Source organism: Solenopsis invicta, chromosome 1 (genome assembly GCF_016802725.1).
Source record: "Solenopsis invicta isolate M01_SB chromosome 1, UNIL_Sinv_3.0, whole genome shotgun sequence".
In the NCBI taxonomy this organism is placed as follows: domain Eukaryota; kingdom Metazoa; phylum Arthropoda; class Insecta; order Hymenoptera; family Formicidae; genus Solenopsis; species Solenopsis invicta.
Window position 1 is genome coordinate 20,100,332 of NC_052664.1, and position 16,019 is coordinate 20,116,350.

At 36.1% G+C, this 16,019-nt stretch overlaps 1 protein-coding gene across 1 annotated transcript in view; it reads right to left on the reverse strand.

Annotated features, from left to right (window-relative positions):
* Positions 1 to 16,019, reverse strand: part of LOC113003147 — a 208,417-nt gene that overhangs the window by 32,480 nt on the left and 159,918 nt on the right. The gene's annotated exons all lie outside the window — the stretch shown is intronic.

The following is a 16,019-nucleotide window of genomic DNA, read 5'->3' on the forward strand; positions in this document are numbered from 1 at the left end:
TCATTTCCGTATAACTGCTCTTTTAATCTTTTATCATGAATAGACAAAAATGACCAATAAATTCATTTAACTTATAATAGTTGATTTTATTCCTAGCGCTACATTCTTTTTATTCATAAAAATAAATATTGGAAATATTAATATACAGGAAAAAATTAAATGCACACGTAGGTACAATGAAGCGTCATAAACGTTGATTGTCGTTCACTATGAGTAATTGATTGATTTTGGTATTTCATTGGTATTTTTAAGTTAACGTTTCAAAATTTTGGTCTTAATACAAATCCGAGTATTTTCGCGAAAAATTCATTAATTAATTTATTATTTAGACATTCGATTGCACGGACATAATTTAATAAAAGACGTAATTTTCGATTTTCAAGGCAGCACAGAAAGTGGCAAATTTTTCTTCGTAACGTGAAATACGCATTTAGCATAAGAATGACGTTTTGGACGAGTTTCTATTCAAGAGGGACGCTCAAACTCTCCGCACGATCGATGTCCGAGCTGCAACGTCGGACAAATAGCAACGCATCCGTGCTTCAAGACAAACCCGGCACCGAGGACACGGAAGGATCGTGATCCTCCGATGACCGCATGCCGATTCCCCTTGAAGCGTCTCCTGTTGACCGCAAGCGATCCCACCGGGTGTCCCGGGAATTCCGTCCAGCGGTCGCATTCTCGACGGTCGATGGGAAAGGCCACGACTAGCTCTCAGCACCTAAATCAATTAAATATCTCGCAGTGACCCGCCCGGTCGTGTTCGGTCACTTGCGTCGCGAGCTAGTCGTCACTACGGCATAGTTTTCACCTATAGCCGCGTGACCGCATTTTCCCCAAATGGCTCTATGAAGAAATTTATGCGAGGCAATAGGAATGTTGAGCAACGATTTCGCACTCTTACGGTTTTCATGTATTAAACCGCATAACGTAGAAAAGTTGGAGAAATATACAAAGATGCAAAATTTACATAAGATCGAAGCAAACTAAATTTTTCATTTAGTTTTCTAAATGGGCGAAACTTTCTAACAAATTGTAAAACATATTAGAGTAAAGAAAGGACATATCAAATACATATCAAAATTTCATACCCGACTAACGTAGTTGGACTTGTGACAAGAGAAAACGTAGAGGTTTTCAGCTTTAGTCGGGTAATTTTCTGCGCTGTTGATTCTATAGTTCTTCGATAACCGTAAATGTTTATCTTTCGCAATATGTTTTCTTTCGGATGTAAATCCAAAGAGATAAACGCATTAGTGAAAGAAAACTGACAAGAGATTCAAATTTTGGCAGTTATGTCGACTAGTCGAGTTCTAAAATAAATGGTATATCTACATTGATAACAGTTTTGCCAATTAGAGAGACGCTTTCTATTTTCTGCGTTCTGTTTTTTATTTTCGCATCTATTTTCATGCAAATTTTGTTTTAGACGAGCAACGTGGATAACGACTGAGGATTCAATATGCTCTCACACAAATTGTCATAGAGGTTATAACCGCGGCTTCGAGCCACCCATCCGAATATTACATGAATCATGCTGACGCTTTAAAACTATGAAATTTTCCGGAGCCTTTTTGCGACCCACCGGCTTGTATCTATCGCCTTCAACCATTTTTTTTTTTTTCATTTTTCTATTCTAGATATTAATATTTGACTTGCGATGTAAAACGGTTTTGCGTATGAAAAAAATCACAGAAAAAAAGTATATCTTTTACTTCTTAATGTATTAAATTAATTTTGTAATATTGATGACGACAACGTGCGCAATTTAGTAGATACAAATTCACAAATTGCAGAATAGAAGGAGTTGCTGATAAATTAAACGTCGACCGATCGACCGCCTTTAAAAAAAATGTTGGTTACATCTGTTGAAAAGCTAACAAAATCTAATATAAAAATTAAAAAAATCTTTGCTTTCAAAATTAAGTCGTTTGACATTAGTGTGTTTGTTGGTATGTAAGTCGCATCTGAAAGAGCAAATATAAAAATCGGGGTGGTTGCGTCAGTAATAAATCGCGGATCTTCGTGAAGTCGCCTCGGAAGTCGCTCGAAATCGCGAGAGAATGTAACGCTTCAACGAAGTTCAGCGTCTTGAATTAAATGCAACCTGAGTCGTCTCGTTTCCAACACCAACCACGGAGAACTTTCAATTACCCTTCCTATTCATGTTTCACTCTATTCTGGAACTTTACTTCTTTATCTTTCACGAAAATCTTTCCTTCCACTCAACTTGCTCCATCCGTCGCTTAGCTACGTAATCGGTTCAGGCGAAAACTATTAACAATATATTAACCTATTACGCAATAGCAAATAGGAAGTCCATCTAAAGTTAATGCGAATATTAACACTTCATTGTATGTTAATCATTGTAATATATTCGACAGAAAAACATTTCAAATATGTGGAAGCACTTTTGAATAAAAGTATCCTAACATATCTTACTTATTCACACGAATTTATTCATAATATTGAACAAATCAATAACTACGAGTATTGCGCAAAAATTATTCTGGCACAAACAATCCGATTTTATAACAGAGCTTGAGATCGACGCGGACGTAATTTATACAGACGTGATTTTCCAGAATGCTATAGACGCAGACGCAGGGAAACCGCTATCTTGCGCCATCCATGTCATCCATCTTCGTGTGCCTACAGCATTTGAATCCGAGTAACAAATGTCAGTGAACGCATCGAAATTACGGTAATTTCAACTACTGCTTCGAACATTAATCGCCCAGGGACTCGAAAAGCATACCGTGACACGTATGACTAGGAGTGCAGATCGATCGTGGCGCGATGGGAAGTTACAGACGCGATTGCGGAAATCATCAACGAGACGTGGCATAATTGCGGTCGCTATATGGGAAAATAATTGCGGCGATTATTGCGCCCGTATTCGAAATCGCCGAATTCGAGAGTGCGTAATATAAGCGAGTGCTCCCAATCGCGAGGCACATCCCGGAGAAGCATGTACTAATTTCCTTCTCGTTCCTTAAAGCGAGCGAGACGCTCTCCCATGTAGCAGCGATTAAACTGTTGAGAAATTTATGAACTCGAATTAACGATAAGAGGCCGGTGCCGCTGACGACCGGTAAACTTGGCTAGTGGTTAATTATTACTAAGAGCGCGCGCCCAGCGCGAGCGGCCGCTCGAAGAAGCAGTCCCATGCAAATGGAAGGGTCATTAATTATCGTTGAATATCGCGTCGGGCGCGTTTCCTTTGATGTACTGCGTCGAAAAGATGCTTGGCTTTATTCGTGAAAATATTCATCTTCGTTCATCAGTCCAGGGCACTCGAGCGATTAAAGTACAAACCAGAGAAAACCGTGACGCTAATGTCACTTTTAATGGCAGCAAAACAGATTTCAATTATTTTGTTTGATAACGCGATGTCGAATCATTGTGTAATTTCTCTTTAAAAAGACAAAGGCATTTATAGTTTCATTCAGTTCAAGATATATGAAGGTGGTAACAAATCGAGCTTTATCTTTATGTACAAATAATTTGTTATACATTCGAATATCTTTTTCTAGCGATGTTAATCAAAAATTCAATTTTTTTTATAAGAAAAATAGTGACTTGTTAATTTGATTCAAAGTAAGCCATAAAAATGGCAACAAATAGACTTGATTTTTGCACTCTCTAAATTTTTTGGAGTGGAATTTCATCTAAAAGAGTGGAATTTCACACTTTTAAATTGGGATTCCACTCCAAAAGAATTTAAAGAGTATACAAATTATATAATTTTCGTTTCAATAAATAAATCTGAAATGTTTTCTTGACAATGGTGATTGAGAACGAGGTACGCTAATAAATATCTCGGCATGCGCACAGCATAATCCGCATTCACTGAAATTGCGAGATAGCCATGACGGACGGCTGGTTGGCAGCTGTATCGGTGCACTCGAGCTGCAGCGTAGCGAGCGCAAACTCGCTCGCTCGATCATTCCCTCGTCTCAAGCTGTATCCCGGTCGCGCGTCGCGCCGCCTGTCTCGTGCCAATTGGCCGCATAATCAGTAATTGCCAGGATGCAACAGCCACGAGCATCCCTTATGGCGTTGCGTACTCGCGACGGTTGAACGCTACGAACACCGTGACGGTGACCGCCGTGAAATCGCCACACCGGGATTCACGCGAAACATCATTACGCAAATGTAGATATGTCCGTCGCATAATATCAGCCGACGAAATACAGCGTACAATTCTAAGATTTCTTTTTTGATCGCGAGGGATTTGGCGCGAAGCCAAAAAAGAAAAACGACGATCTCGTTATTATATTTTGATACCAAATGCAATCACGAGGATTTCATTACGATTCGCGATTTCTTGTATTCAACGCCGAGTGAACGACTGCGGAGGATCATCCTTTTTACTCGCGCGAACAAGAATTAATTGCACGCGACGTCAGCAGAAAACACAAAGTTACATTACGCTCGGTCGAGGGGAGAGTGCACTTCGCACTTGGCGTTTGGCAAACAGCGCGAGAGGCGGAAAGCAGCCAAGAAAAATCCGCAAAAGGAGCGCCATGAGCGAAGCGTAAATACGTAGGACGACGAAGGACCATCGAATTGGAAAATTCCTTGCGAAGCACTGCAACCGAAGTTCTCTCCGATGCGGGGATTCTAAGCTCGAAAACGCGCCGGCGTGTCACGTTGTCCGCGACTGCACAACTTCCGATTCCGACAGTCTTCCGGATATTAATAAAGTTCAACTCAAACATGATCAGTATCCCCTTTCTTCGGCTACGCTGCGAATGAAGAACTCTTTAAAGCTGACCATTCTTTTGCGTGCTTTCCGGAAGACAAGCTAACGCGTCGCCATATTTCGATGACACGATATCGACGAGGGAAAAAGAATTACACAAAGAAATGGAATTGCTTTTGGCAAACGAATGACGGGATGTAATGTGACACGAACGACAGAACAAAAAAAAAATTATTTCGAAACGATATCATTATCGAAATAGCGAACAGATGAACAGGCAGGAAACACGACAGTATATTTAAATAATTTGATTCCAGTATACACGTTTACAGCATGCTTCAATTGTGTTGTTTTTTAATTTCAAAAGTTCATGGTTATTTTCATTTCCAATTTACCTGTCGTTATACGAATCCGATTAGAATGCAGTATCGATACAATATATTCTGCAATTACAATTAGGATTAACACAGGGATGTAATACGTCGACCGTGCAGACGTCCAGCGGAATAAACGCGAGCCATTTTGAGAATTCAGAATTCAAAGTTGAATACGCGCGGTATGCGACGATAACAAATCCGCGATTTGCATTTAATTTCATATACAGGGCACTTGCGTTATGATCTGATAAATAATTTTGCGAAATTTGCGAGCCTCCACGCGTAAGCTTTACACGTCAATTACTACGTTGCGCAACGACGCAGTCGGAAAAAGAAAAACGAAAGGAAAAAAAAAGAAAGGACAGAAAAAGGAATAAAAGCAAACAGACGCGACTTAAAAATGAATATAGCAATTCCGTACGGATCACTGTATTGTCGCGGCAGCCTCGTGCGGACCGCGCGCGCTATTGAATTAATCAGCGAGACTTTAAAGCGCGCCGGCAATAGCGCGATTACCGTTTTCATCACGCGCCGGAGCCATTATCGAACGGTATAATCGAATCCCGCTACCGGCCGATCGAAAGTCAAACGAGCACCCGAATGCCGGGTGAAACGTTCGCTAAAATATTTTCGCGTAATCCGATTGTCCAACGGGACACACGACGCACGTTCAAAACGCGTTTCGCACTTTCTGATGCGTCTCTTCTCTTCCATTTCTCTCAAATTTGCATTGTGCGATACTGAGAAAAAATTGAATGATTACGTCAAAATAACGAAATCGTGCAATTTGCGATTCATCGAATAACAATGATGCAGGGAAATACAGAAAGAAGGTGACTATTCGGGAGGAAAGAGGGAAGGTGATTTTTGGGATTCAATACAATTTCGCGAGATGATACGTGATCGAGATGTTGCGCGATAACGTCACTAGTTACAACGCACCGCACGAACATCGAGGCGATACGCACTGATCGAACGACGCTATGACGGATATTGCCAAATTCGTACACCATGAATATTCGATTCTCGTAAATCACAGCCGCGGGCGCGTTATGATTTTTTTGTGTCGAATGTTCATCGAATACCTAGTCAATTTCCTGAACCAGAAACGGAAGACACTTAACGCATAACGGATTAATTTTTCTTATCGACTTATCGATTTTTATCAAGTTTTGTCATGTGTGGTATGAATTCGATATTCATTTGTCTACACGTTTGACTTCTCCGTAATTCAGTAAAGATTTAAACAAATGTATCAAATAAAAATTATTAACAATGGAAAAAAATTATAAATTATAAGAATTTTTAATATTGATACAGTAAAATATTAAATGATAATAATTATATATTTTTATATGAAAGATTTTTTACTGGATTATAATTGTTGATTTTCAAAAATTCACTGAATATCGGAATTCTAAAAATAGAAAAATTTTTATTTCGTAAATTAAATAACTAAAATTTTTAAGAAAAAAACTTCTTAAAAAATATTATTAAGAAATTTTTAGAATCCTTAGAATTTTTTTCTCAAAAAAATTTTCTTTTCTTAAGAATTACAGTAAAACCATTTTACATAATAAAATAATTCAGTTATATTTTTTTAGAATTTTTAGAATTTTCCGCCTCACAATTAGAAAAAATTCTGAGTTTCCTAAGAAAATATAACTACTTTGTTATATAAAATAATTTTAAAATTTATTAAAATTTTTAAGAAAAAAAAATTCTTAAGAAAATTTTCAAAATTAAAAAAAATTTTTTTTTCTCTTTTCTAAAGAATTTTAATAAAATTTAAAATTATTTTATATAACAAAGTAGTTTAATTATATTTCATTAAAATTTAATCAAATTTTACTAAAAGTAAAAATAATGAAATTCGTCAAAGTCCACGTTGTCCCACAACTATCACAATTTTTAAAATAAATTTTGAGGAAAAAGTCTAAACATAATTTTATCTAACCTTGTCTCTAATCTACTCCAATTTACTTTATTCGCCGTAAATCGCAAGAAATTCTTACATCAAAGTAGATATACTTTGTAACACGACTTACTTTTCGACGACCACGTACGGAAATTGGAAAAAAATACCCTACTCCCCGAGTCCGCTGCTCGCCGCGCGTCCACGCAGATAGTTTGGAATTTCCTCGAAGTCGTTATTCCATTACAAGCACTTCCAAGTACTTTTCATCACACACCACCTTTCTCACTTTCAATATACACGCCACGCGTTCTTTCTTCCCTACGTGTCGAAACATTTCACATTCATCTCATACACAGGCAACGCTTACGACGCAATTCCCGCCAAAACGCGGCATTCCGCGACGCCCATTTTCGTTTCACTAGGACGTGACCGCCGTCCGCGGCGCGCTCGTTTCGTTTCGCCCGGACGCGGCTGCCGTCCGCGACCCCTTCCACGGCATCGGAAGATCCTCGGAAATCGGAAAAAGACTTGCTTCCCCCGTCCGCCATTACTCGCCGCGCGTCACGTCGGCAAGAAATTTTCGCGAAGTCGTCACTTAGAGGCACTTCCAAGTACTTTACACTACCCTACCTCTCTCACCTTTCCTGCTTTCTATACGCACTTTTCGCCACGCACTTTCGACGCGCGTCCTTTTCGTAATTTATCCGTCGAAACACATCTCCCTCACACACGACGCGACGTGACGTTTGCAACGCTATTATCGAAACGCGGCACTCCGCGACACACGTTCCATTTCACCACGAGTGACGAGGACCGATTACCGTACGTAACCACTTCCACGGCATCGGATGATCCTTGGAAAGATTCTTGGACTTGTTCCTGGGGCTGCTCGAGCGTCTTATAGGCAAATTACCTTCTCGATCCGCGATCAATATCCGCGGATGTCGGACGCGACCGTGCCGGTACTCGGGGGCAACTGACGATTCACTTCTACCAACTGTTTACTAACAAACTCGATTACTCGCACGCTCCGCATCGATAGGTACACACAATAAACCAAAATCGCGGAGTTGCTAAAAAAAAAAAAATCAACGATGAAGCATTATTGCATTTCTTGGCACAGTAAATAATCTGAATGCTCTAATCGAGATGTTTATGCTGTTTACACTCTTTTTTTTCACGACGCACTTGTACCTTAATGTGCAGCGGACTTCAGGGTGTGCGTCCGTGCGGAGCAGGACGCGCGAACATTCAAATCAAATGTAAATGACAACACAACGACACTTGGGAGAGAGAAGGGGGAAAGAAATGCCCGCGCAACGCGATTTGCTTTTTTATTTATTTATAATTTCTCGCTTCTTGGAACGTTTTCCGGCAGTTTCTTGAAATCGGGCTCGAATATAAATTTCCGTAATGACATCCGATATTCCCGGTCGATTGCACGTTATTATGCAGGACTGCTCCACCTTCTGATTTTAACGATTTCGAGATTTTTAAGTAAAAATTCAAGCGTAATGTAAATTATCGCATTTCCTTAGCTTTTTGAAAAAAAAAGCAAATTATATAACGTATGTATAAGCACGTAGTAATTATATGCTTTACATTAAGTTTGGTTAATAAAAAGTCTGTAGCCAAAAGTTGATAAGGGTATATACTGTAGCTACGGAGACCTTTGGTCACAAAAAAAAACCGATCTACTTCGATGAAACATATATTCCCTCCGTTTTTGCCAACCGAAGATTGGCAGCAATTGGTCATTAAAAAAAAAACGGCACACATTAAATCTTGCTATATACATTTAATATTAAAATTTTATATCAAGATTTAAATAAAATAAAAATACACAAAATGAAACTGTTTCAAATTAAAGGACTCTCTAAAATCTTTGGAGTGGAATCCCACTCTAAAAGTGTGAAAATCCTGCCAATCTTGATTAAGAGTAGCAGGATTTTCACACTTTTAAAGTGGAATTCCACTCTTTTAGATGAAATTCCACTCCAAAAAATTTAGAGAGGAGAAGAAAAATCTCTAGACGAAAAAAATATCTGGCATCAAAATTATATAAATGAATGTATTCCAAAGAAAGCTAATTTAATTAACTCGATACCGTTTATCGTGACTATATAGGATGAGCCACTTACTAGTTAAAAATTATGTGTCATAGCAAAAAACGTTTTAGACAAAAATTGTTTAAGGGGCACAAATAATAGTAAAACTAATTATCAAAAATAATCAATTTTTCAAAGATATATGAGAGAAGGTCAATGCCATTTTTTGAAATTGTATAACTTTTTTTATATGATTACTCTAATTAGTTTACATGTAAAAGTATTAAGGAAAGTTATCGTAAGATAAATCACATTTATGTGATATACTTTATACCGGTACATTTGATATAAAATATTTCATAAAGTATTAATCTTTTTGATAACTGTACTTTAATACCTTTATGTATAGAAAAAAATGAGATAAATCAATTAGTGTAAAGAAAAATGCACAGTTGGAACGTAGTTTCAGGGATAATAGTTTGTAACGCTTTAAACGCTTCACTTGTATATGTACAATGCGATAGAACTAATGCGGTACTCGTGTTTACAGGATAAACTCGACAGGTCGAAAATTCCATGTGTTTTTGGATTGCATCAAACGATAGTCGAAAGTCTGTTGCAACCAGCGCAATTTCCTGAGTTTCGATTTTAAACGAGATGACCTAAGGCGAAATAATCGTCAGGACGAACTTATTCCCGTTGACGAAATTAATTCGGGAAACCAATTTGCATCATCGCCTAATGCCACCGTAGTCGGTGATGCATCCCAATGTGTCTGTAGCGCGCGTCACATGTGAAATTGCAATTACCGAGATCGCACGACGTGTGGTCCACCCTAGATTACCGGAAACGTATTCGCGACGCTTCTGTAGATTCTATCAGCTAACAAGAATGTTCCGGATAAAACGTTTCGAATTCGAAACGAATGAATAATGGATTAATAAAGAAATCATGCTTTGATCTAAATTGTAAGAAAATTTTTCTGGAAAAGATATACGATTCGAGATTTACGAAATTTATTGTATACCTGTGCGTCTACAAGATGCATGCAAATGTATTCATAACACAGGTCACAAAATTATAAGAAATACTTGAGATACAATTTTCACACAAATATAATTGTTTTTATTTGTTTTGTATAAAAGCAGGAACTGAAGTTTTGAAGTCAAATAAGAATAAGTTTAGGTCAATTTCTTTCTCAAAAAGATTTCTCAATTACATTTCTTTATCATTATAATTTCAGTTCCTCTGAATCTTTGATCAGTTTTCTTTTACGTAATTTCAAGAGAGAACTTCGCCGAAACAAGCGCTAGAGAAAATTGTAGAAACATTATTTCCTTATCAAGAGCCGTTAAGTGTTTGCATTACTAAACATTTACTTTGCACTCCGGCGACGCGTGCGGAGTTAAACGGCTAAATAGAATTTCACTCGTCGTCTTTGATCGCCCCGCGTCTTTACCTGTGAAACTTGGCAAACTCCTTACAGACGACGCGGCGACGTCAGGTCAGACTTCCTTTACGATTCTTATCGAAATTCGAATTTATAATCGTTTAAATTTCATTCCAATGCTGATTTAAATGCTCTATTCACTCATAAGTTAAAACAAAAGAAAACTTTCGTTCTGTTTGTCGCCTGTTTATTCTAATTAATTTTAAATTAATAAACACAGGCATTTTTATATTAAACAAACACATGCGGAAATACATTTTTTTTTTTTCACATAAATTATTTCAATAATATCACGCGTAGTATGAAGCAAATAATATCCTGGAATATTTTCTCTCTAAAAATACCAAGAAAAAACCAAATTGCAATATTAAAATCTTTAATTAAATTTTACTGTAAATTTCCTTATAGAGCGTTTGTAATTTTCCCAGGCGTTTTTAATTCCTCCTTTTTGTTCATCCGTTATTATTCCATTATTGCTTGAACGTGCAACGGCAGCCCTGGCATAATATTATTTTTATGCGCTGCAGCGAGCGCATTCGAGGCATAAATAAATATGTACGTAGAAGATAGACCATGTAACGCGGCAAGAGGAAAATTAAGGGCTCGTTACAACAGCGAAGCAGTAAAATCCTGAAGGTAATGGCGCGTATTTTATCGCCGCTGCACGCGCGTGTTTCCGTAACGTACGGTCGGTCCGGCACAATCGAGAAATCTCGAAACTCGAATAAATCTCACCAATCGACGGGATAGAAACCGAAGATGTGTGATATCGACTTTCACAAAGCGCGAGTTGTAATGCGAGGTGTGTATCTTGAACCTCTCAAGTGAGTTCAATCTCTGATTGGCAGGATGTGAAACATAGTTTTAGTGAGTTAGGGGCATACATCGGATGTGTATACGTTTATATATGTATTTGCTCTTGTATGTACTTTTGCTCAATATTGAGAAAGTTTATGATCGAATCGAAATAGATTACACATTTGCATTTTACGCGTTAAAGTCATGTGAAGCATAAAACATTTCTGTCTTTCAAAGACTGACGTATGTCTGCCTGACAATCAAATTGGGAAAACTGGTGTATGAATAAATACATGTAATTTAATACAAAGTAAAAGTTTAATTTGGTTTCTGAATAAAACGCGGTAATAATCATTGTACTAAGTTATGTGACATAAAAACTGGGAGTTATGGTGAATTAAAAAGGTATGGTGATCGTAAAAATTTATTTGACGAGCGTGAAGATAAATCAGCGATGCGAATCGCCACTAAATGTACAAATAATCTTTTTATAACTATTTCATTAACTTTCCCAACAAATCTTTCACGTATAATATTAATACTCATACTTATGATATGTATGAACATTTTCTAGCTACAAATACAATACGAAAATTTATTAAAGCATTTTTCTTTCGCATAAAATTGATAAAATTGATAAACATGTACTTTTAAAAAATATCCTCTTCGCTATAAGATATATTTTATTTTAATTTTATTACGCAACATTATTACATTATTACCTCCCTCCTTCTAAAAAGTTAAATTCCGAGTAAATTTTATTTTTTAGATTTGTTAGCAAAACGAGCGCATATAGTTAAAAATATAAATTTAAACTTCAATTTTTATCTATTTCTTATGTATATGAGCTATACTAATAAATGTCCAATATTTTAGGAATATGTTCCCATTGATCAAAGTTTATTTAAAAAAAACTTTATATAAACATGGATTTGGAAAAATAACTTTGAAGATAGAAAGAATTTTATTGTGAAATAATACAAATGGGGCAATTAAAAAATGTTTCAGACAGAAATTGTATTATATGAAGAGAAATAAATAATGTAAAATAAAAAGAATCGATTTGTCAAGGTTCACTAAAAATTCCATTTTTTTTTTTTTTTTTAATGAAATAGTATGCTTTTTTTATATAATTTGATACGCCTAATTATTCTGTGTAAATGTAATATTCTTATGAATGTATTAAAGAGCGATCTACAAAACAATAAAGGAATGCTTTGTGATAAGAATAAGTTATAAGAAAATCTTTCTGAAAAAAATATGAATATGATTCGAGTTTTATGATGTTTACTTTATGTCAGTGCGTATACAAGAATACGTGCAAATACATTTGTTTACGAGATATTTTATATTTTATTCTGACATATTTCAACATAAAGTTGCTTTGTTTTCAAGATATTCCACTTTTTCACAATAAAATTCTTTATATTTCAGAAACTAAGCGTTTCTAGACTCATGTTTATATGAATTTTTTTTTATATTTAGTCAATGAAAATTCATCCCTAGAACATTTAACTCTTATTTATTTATATTCTGTATGTACTTTATAAGTTGTATGGGCTAAAAAATCATTATAAAGAAATGTGTTTAAAGAGTAGGTAATTCAACAGATTCTTCGTTATTAAATGCATCAGTTTACGTCATTAATTAAGAGTTAAATATCTATTACGGTGCAATTTGTACTGTACATGTGGTGTCATGCGAAACCGGGCATTATGGTGTAACGATGACGTCATCATATCGTAATATTCATCCGTCCTTTGGCGCTTAGCGATATTCGATAACGTGGTGCATCGTAAAGCAAACGAGAAGTCTTTATTAGGTCCACCTGAATTTGCACAATTTACCCTGTTCGTTCGAGCTTGCCGAAATCAGATTACGCAATGAATAGATAAATGCATTAATATCGGTGCAATCATAATCGTACATCCTACTTCCGATTCGGCAATTATTACATTGAGTAACAATTTCGCTGTGTTTCCGTATCATCCGGCAGGAATGTCGATAAAATGTATCGAATAGTACGAAAAATTAATGATAAAACGAACAATGCGAAACCGATGGAGCGACAAGAGGAGAGAGAAAAGACAATGAAAGAAAAAAATACATTAGAAGCGCCTCTCTACATTAAAGGATTAAACGTCAATTATTATTGGAGTATCGACTGGGACAATATGTTTTGCATTATAGCGTATTGTAATACATTCTAAAGTTTTGTCGCACGTCCTTCTTGACCAATATGAAAAACCGATGTGAAAAAGAGCGCAAATTTAAGGGGAACTATACACGTGCACCTTGGTCGCTCGCGAGCCTCTAAAAAATTCTATGCATCCACGATATACCCTGTCTCCCGCGCCAAGTGTTCTCGAGAATTTCCCATGAGTCGTTGTGCTGGCGGAACCTCAAGAAACGTATTCCCCTTCTTCTTACTTCTCACGACTTTATATCCATTGTAATTCGTGATAAACTTGAAACAGCCGTTTCGTTGTAACTTGCGCACTTGGCGAAATTGAGAAATATTTTCGTGCTTACGTTATCTTCGCCGGAACGTACGTAATTCTCGTTATGAGGAGCGAGAAGCGATTATGGTTTATGCAACCCAATCATGCAGCTCAACGTTCTGAAACAAATACATTATGAATTCTGAGAAAGCAGAATTCTAAAAAAGCGAGAAGCTATACGTTTTTTATCCCGCTCGTGGATTAAAGGAGCACTCTCGCGAAAAATCCAGTACAATCCCGTGATATATCATATACTTAACTCCCTTCTCCTCCTCCCCCCAAGTTATATCCCCTTTTCTGACGCCAATCCAATTCGTTCGCGAAAAAGTTGTGGATTAAAACAGACGAAAGACCGGGGAGATACGTCTCCGCAAGTCCTTCTCGAATCGAATCACGTCTCCGTGAGTGTCTTATCAGATCGACCGTTAAGCTTTGTAACGGTGACAGTAGTGCACTCTTGATCCCGATTGGTTCTGACTTCTGATAAAGTTCATAATGGTACACGTGATACACACAAACGCACACACACACACATACACACACACACAAGCCGCATGAAACACATAAACGCGTAGCTCGTACGGGCGCTTCCGCGTATCGTTGATGCTATCATACCCTTTGATCTCCGTTTGCATTATGCATGAAGAACTACACGTTCCGACTAAGCAACGCAACGTACAAGCATGGCAAGAATCAAAGGGCACAAGAAAATAATCGGACTAAAGATAACACCAAATTTAGTCTTTAAACTGCTCGAAAGTCAGTGAACGTTTAAAGGCATTTTATCGTGTCATTTGAGAGCTTATTTTCGTGTACAACACACTGTTATTACACTTAAATTCTTATTCTCTAATATCAACTTTATTAAATACACTGTTAGAAATTTCTGTAGGAATTTTCAGGTGTGACTGAAGCTTTATGCAGTTACCGTTTCTCAAATTTACTATACGAAACTGAAAATTTTTGAAACAGCAACTGCATAAAGCTTTTTTGTTTTTGCACACTGTATCATTCACTGCCACTTCTGGCCACTTCTCACCGCTGAGAGATTGCAAAGGATGTCTTCCTGCCGATCGCCGAGTTGTACGCGGGAAAAAAACTGCGCAGAGTACACTGCGCAACTTCATCCAGTCACGATATCTTAAACTTCTGTTACCATTTAGTAATTTTAAGAAACCATTTGTAATTCTGAGATAGAGTATCGGAATTTTAAAAGAAATTTAGTAAATTTGCATTAAATGTTACTTAATTTCGTTTTCAGCATCCCAATTTCGGAAAATTAAGTTACTTTAGTAACTTAAATTTGATGGAATTTTACGAACATTTCTAACAGTGTATTTAATAAATTATACTAATTTCATATGATTATTACTAAGAAAAAGAACGGACTGAATGAATGATATTTATAATTTGAATTACCTAAAATTCAAATAATTAAGCTTTAAGTATTTCTGTCATTAGAGATTTTAATTATAAAATTTTGAGCAATTTAAACAATGTTACTGGAAAGCGTGATATTATTACTGATTCTAATCACTAGCATTTATAATAAATAAAGTTACATGACGTTACGTTTGTTTTGACATTTATCATAAAAATATAGCATCACGTATGTTTACATGAATAATTACATGAAGCAAGCTAAGAAAATGTACAAGCTAAGAAAATAAATACATAAAAATTTATATAGCACGTGAAAAATAAATTTGTTTATTTTTTTAGGAATAATTTTGCACAAACAAAAAAAACAATATTGCTACGAAGTGCTTCATCTGATATATTAGTAGAGATAAAAACATTATATATTAATAGAAATATTTAGCACTATAATATTTTATTTCATGTAAAGTTATTCTGTAAAAATTATCTATAATATTTTGTTTATTCTGTAATAATTATGTTTAGATATGTTTCATTTTATTATATTCATATATTTCATTGTATTTCTTTCATCTTTCTAAAGATACATCTGCTTTAAAACTCAATAACTTTCGTAAGTCGAGAACAACTTTCGAACCCTCTTTAGAATGTAAAAATATGATCGCATGTTAAAATTCTTCAAACGTTTCTCTATTTTGCATAGTTATAAAATCTGTTTCCAATGGCATTATTCATTTTATTACAAAGAAAAAACTTATTATTAGACACCAAGATCCACTGTAAATCGACAATAGCTCTCTCATCTTTAAATTTGGTAAAGAAAGGGTAGTTCACAGATG